Source organism: Salvelinus alpinus, chromosome 1, assembly GCF_045679555.1.
Source record: "Salvelinus alpinus chromosome 1, SLU_Salpinus.1, whole genome shotgun sequence".
Taxonomy (NCBI): domain Eukaryota; kingdom Metazoa; phylum Chordata; class Actinopteri; order Salmoniformes; family Salmonidae; genus Salvelinus; species Salvelinus alpinus.
This window is the reverse complement of record NC_092086.1, coordinates 4,116,184-4,122,234: the sequence shown is the minus strand read 5'-3', so window position 1 is coordinate 4,122,234 and position 6,051 is coordinate 4,116,184.

Sequence of the window (6,051 nt, the reverse complement as noted above, 5' to 3'; positions counted from 1 at the left end):
GCCATGTTCTTTGGGTATTTTGTGGGTGATTGTTTCCTGTGTCAGTGTTTGCGCCACACGGGACTGTTTCGGTTTGTTCACGTTTATTGTTTTTGTACTTTGTGTTCGTGTTCAGTTTTTCCCTATTAAAACATGGACACCTACCACGCTGCGTATCGGTCCGATCCTTCCTCTTCAGAGGAAGAAGAGGACGACAGCCGTCACATGTTCTCCGATCTCTCCCCAATCTGCGAGCGTAGCCAATGACGTTACACCGTATTGACCAAATAGAATACATAAATATTAAGTACACATTTCTGCAGTTTCAAGTGGAAACATAGCTAACCCTGTTACACTTACTGCCTACAGCCCTACAGCCCTACTGCCTACAGCCCTACAGCCCTATAGTCCTACAGCCCTACAGTCCTACAGTCCTACCCCCTACAGCCCTATAGTCCTACAGCCCTACAGCCCTACTGCCTACAGCCCTACTGCCGACAGCCCTACAGCCCTACTGCCTACAGCCCTACAGTCCTACCCGCCTACAGCCCTACAGCCTACAGCCCTACAGTCCTACAGCCCTACTGCCTACAGCCCTACAGCCCTACTGCCCTACAGCCCTGCTTCCTACAGCCCTACTTTCTACAGCCCTACTGCCTACAGCCCTACTGCCTACAGCCCTACAGCCCTACTGCCCTACAGCCTACAGCCCTACAGTCCTACCTGCCTACAGCCCTACTGTCTACTGCCCTACAGCCTACAGCCCTACAGCCCTACTGCCTACAGCCCTACAGCCCTACTGCCTACAGCCCTACAGCCCTACAGCCTACAGCCCTACACTTCTCTGTTGATAGCTGTGTGCTACTGGCTTAGGGGCTGGACCTCTCCTCTCCTTGCCTGGGAGAAGGGAGTCTTGGTGTAAGAGGTTTCCCCTGGCTGCAGCCTGTCTGTCTGTCTCTCTCTCTCTCTGTTTGTCTATCTGTCTCTCTGTCTCATACAAAAGGCAGTGAAATATACATCCATCAGATATATTATTGAAAGATAGGAGAGACAGAGCGAGAGAGAGAGGGGGGTGGGGGGGTAGAGAGAGAGAGGGGGGGGTGGGGGGTAGAGAGAGAGAGAGATAGGGGGGGTGGGGGGTAGAGAGAGAGAGAGAAATAGGAGAGACAGAGAGAGAGAGTGGGGGAGGGGGTAGAGAGAGAGAGAGAGAGAGAGGGGGGTGGGGGGGTAGAGAGAGAGAGAGAAAGAGGGGGGTGGGGGGGTAGAGAGACAATGAGAGAGGGGAGAGAAGGGGTAGAGAGAGGGGGGAGAGAGAGAGAAAATGGGAGAGAAGGGGTAGAGAGAGGGGGGCAGAGAGGGAGAAGGGTAGCAAGAGAGAGAGAGCGAGAGAGAGAGAAGGGGTAGAAATATATAGAGAGAGAGAGAGTGGGTGGGTGGAAGCCAGTTTCATCTCTCTCTGCACGCTCAAATAATAATATGAATGATGATATTTTAAGAAACATGAAGAGAGAAGAAACAAGAAGAGAGGAGGGTGATACAGAAATGAGAGGAGGGAAGGGTGATACAGAAATGAGAGGAGAGGAGGGTGATACAGAAATGAGAGGAGAGGAGGGTGATACAGAAATGAGAGGAGGGGAGGGTGATACAGAAATGAGAGGAGAGGAGGGTGATACAGAAATGAGAGGAGGGGAGGGTGATACAGAAATGAGAGGAGGGGAGGGTGATACAGAAATGAGAGGAGGGGAGGGTGATACAGAAATGAGAGGAGAGGAGGGTGATACAGAAATGAGAGGAGGGGAGGGTGATACAGAAATGAGAGGAGGGGAGGGTGATACAGAAATGAGAGGAGGGGAGGGTGATACAGAAATGAGAAGAGGGGAGGGTGATACAGAAATGAGAGGAGAGGAGGGTGATACAGAAATGAGAGGAGAGGAGGATGATACAGAAATGAGAGGAGAGGAGGGTGATACAGAAATGAGAGGAGAGGAGGGTGATACAGAAATGAGAGGAGGGGAGGGTGATACAGAAATGATAGGAGAGGAGGGTGATACAGAAATGAGAGGAGGGGAGGGTGATACAGAAATGAGAGGAGGGTGATACAGAAATGAGAGGAGAGGAGGGTGATACAGAAATGAGAGGAGGGGAGGGTGATACAGAAATGAGAGGAGGGTGATACAGAAATGAGAGGAGAGTGATACAGAAATGAGAGGAGGGTGATACAGAAATGAGAGGAGGGGAGGGTGATACAGAAATGAGAGGAGAGGAGGGTGATACAGAAATGAGAGGAGGGGAGGGTGATACAGAAATGAGAGGAGAGGAGGGTGATACAGAAATGAGAGGAGGGTGATACAGAAATGAGAGGAGGGTGATACAGAAATGAGAGGAGAGGAGGGTGATACAGAAATGAGAGGAGAGGAGGGTGATACAGAAATGAGAGGAGAGGAGGGTGATACAGAAATGAGGAGAGGGGAGGGTGATACAGAAATGAGAGGAGGGTGATACAGAAATGAGAGGAGAGGAGGGTGATACAGAAATGAGAGGAGGGGAGGGTGATACAGAAATGAGAGGAGAGGAGGGTGATACAGAAATGAGAGGAGGGGAGGGTGATACAGAAATGAGAGGAGGGGAGGGTGATACAGAAATGATAGGAGAGGAGGGTGATACAGAAATGAGAGGAGGGGAGGGTGATACAGAAATGAGAGGAGGGTGATACAGAAATGAGAGGAGAGGAGGGTGATACAGAAATGAGAGGAGGGGAGGGTGATACAGAAATGAGAGGAGGGTGATACAGAAATGAGAGGAGAGTGATACAGAAATGAGAGGAGGGTGATACAGAAATGAGAGGAGGGGAGGGTGATACAGAAATGAGAGGAGAGGAGGGTGATACAGAAATGAGAGGAGGGGAGGGTGATACAGAAATGAGAGGAGAGGAGGGTGATACAGAAATGAGAGGAGGGTGATACAGAAATGAGAGGAGGGTGATACAGAAATGAGAGGAGAGGAGGGTGATACAGAAATGAGAGGAGAGGAGGGTGATACAGAAATGAGAGGAGAGGAGGGTGATACAGAAATGAGGAGAGGGGAGGGTGATACAGAAATGAGAGGAGGGGAGGGTGATACAGAAATGAGGGGAGGGGAGGGTGATACAGAAATGAGAGGAGAGGAGGGTGATACAGAACTGAGAGGAGGGGAGGGTGATACAGAAATGAGAAGAGAGGAGGGTGATAGAGAAATGAGAGGAGGGGAGGGTGATACAGAAATGAGAGGAGAGGAGGGTGATACAGAAATGAGAGGAGAGGAGGGTGATACAGAAATGAGAGGAGGGTGATACAGAAATGAGAGGAGGGGAGGGTGATACAGAAATGAGAGGAGAGGAGGGTGATACAGAAATGAGAGGAGAGGAGGGTGATACAGAAATGAGAGGAGAGGAGGGTGATACAGAAATGAGAGGAGGGGAGGGTGATACAGAAATGAGAGGAGGGGAGGGTGATACAGAAATGAGGAGAGGAGGGTGATACAGAAATGAGAGGAGAGGAGGGTGATACAGAAATGAGAGGAGGGGAGGGTGATACAGAAATGAGAGGAGAGGAGGGTGATACAGAAATGAGAGGAGGGGAGGGTGATACAGAAATGAGAGGAGAGGAGGGTGATACAGAAATGAGAGGAGGGGAGGGTGATACAGAAATGAGGAGAGGAGGGTGATACAGAAATGAGAGGAGAGGAGGGTGATACAGAAATGAGAGGAGGGGAGGGTGATACAGAAATGAGAGGAGGGGAGGGTGATACAGAAATGAGGAGAGGAGGGTGATACAGAAATTAGAGGAGGGGAGGGTGATACAGAAATGAGAGGAGAGGAGGGTGATACAGAAATGAGAGGAGGGTGATACAGAAATGAGAGGAGGGTGATACAGAAATGAGAGGAGAGGAGGGTGATACAGAAATGAGAGGAGGGTGATACAGAAATGAGAGGAGAGGAGGGTGATACAGAAATGAGAGGAGGGTGATACAGAAATGAGAGGAGGGGAGGGTGATACAGAACTGAGAGGAGGGGAGGGTGATACAGAAATGAGAGGAGAGGAGGGTGATACAGAAATGAGAGGAGGGGAGGGTGATACAGAAATGAGAGGAGGGGAGGGTGATACAGAAATGAGAGGAGGGTGATACAGAAATGAGAGGAGGGGAGGGTGATACAGAAATGTGAGGAGGGTGATACAGAAATGAGAGGAGAGGAGGGTGATACAGAAATGAGAGGAGGGGAGGGTGATACAGAAATGAGAGGAGAGGAGGGTGATACAGAAATGAGAGGAGGGTGATACAGAAATGAGAGGAGGGTGATACAGAAATGAGAGGAGGGGAGGGTGATACAGAAATGAGAGGAGAGGAGGGTGATACAGAAATGAGAGGAGAGGAGGGTGATACAGAAATGAGAGGAGGGGAGGGTGATACAGAAATGAGAGGAGGGGAGGGTGATACAGAAATGAGAGGAGGGGAGGGTGATACAGAAATGAGAGGAGAGGAGGGTGATACAGAAATGAGAGGAGAGGAGGGTGATACAGAAATGAGAGGAGGGGAGGGTGATACAGAAATGAGAGGAGGGGAGGGTGATACAGAAATGACAGGAGGGGAGGGTGATACAGAAATGAGAGGAGGGGAGGGTGATACAGAAATGAGAGGAGGGGAGGGTGATACAGAAATGAGAGGAGAGGAGGGTGATACAGAAATGAGAGGAGAGGAGGGTGATACAGAAATGAGAGGAGGGGAGGGTGATACAGAAATGAGAGGAGAGGAGGGTGATACAGAAATGAGAGGAGGGTGATACAGAAATGAGAGGAGGGGAGGGTGATACAGAAATGAGAGGAGAGGAGGGTGATACAGAAATGAGAGGAGGGGAGGGTGATACAGAAATGAGAGGAGGGTGATACAGAAATGAGAGGAGAGGAGGGTGATACAGAAATGAGAGGAGAGGAGGGTGATACAGAAATGAGAGGAGGGTGATACAGAAATGAGAGGAGGGTGATACAGAAATGAGAGGAGGGGAGGGTGATACATAAATGAGAGGAGGGTGATACAGAAATGAGAGGAGGGTGATACAGAAATGAGAGGAGGGTGATACAGAAATGAGAGGAGAGGAGGGTGATACAGAAATGAGAGGAGAGGAGGGTGATACAGAAATGAGAGGAGGGTGATACAGAAATGAGAGGAGGGTGATACAGAAATGATAGGAGAGGAGGGTGATACAGAAATGAGAGGAGGGGAGGGTGATACAGAAATGAGAGGAGTGGAGGGTGATACAGAAATGAGAGGAGGGTGATACAGAAATGAGAGGAGGGGAAGGTGATACAGAAATGAGAGGAGAGGAGGGTGATACAGAAATGAGAGGAGAGGAGGGTGATACAGAAATGAGGAGAGGAGGGGAGGGTGATACAGAAATGAGAGGAGAGGAGGGTGATACAGAAATGAGAGGAGGGGAGGGTGATACAGAAATGAGGAGAGGAGGGTGATACAGAAATGAGAGGAGGGTGATACAGAAATGAGAGGAGGGTGATACAGAAATGAGAGGAGAGGAGGGTGATATAGAAATGAGAGGAGAGGAGGGTGATACAGAAATGAGAGGAGGGGAGGGTGATACAGAAATGAGAGGAGGGGAGGGTGATACAGAAATGAGAGGAGGGGAGGGTGATACAGAAATGAGAGGAGGGGAGGGTGATACAGAAATGAGAGGAGAGGAGGGTGATACAGAAATGAGAGGAGGGGAGGGTGATACAGAAATGAGAGGAGGGGAGGGTGATACAGAAATGAGGAGAGGAGGGTGATACAGAAATGAGAGGAGAGGAGGGTGATACAGAAATGAGAGGAGAGGAGGGTGATACAGAAATGAGAGGAGGGGAGGGTGATACAGAAATGAGAGGAGGGGAGGGTGATACAGAAATGAGAGGAGAGGAGGGTGATACAGAAATGAGGAGAGGAGGGTGATACAGAAATGAGAGGAGGGGAGGGTGATACAGAAATGAGAGGAGGGGAGGGTGATACAGAAATGAGAGGAGAGGAGGGTGATACAGAAATGAGAGGAGG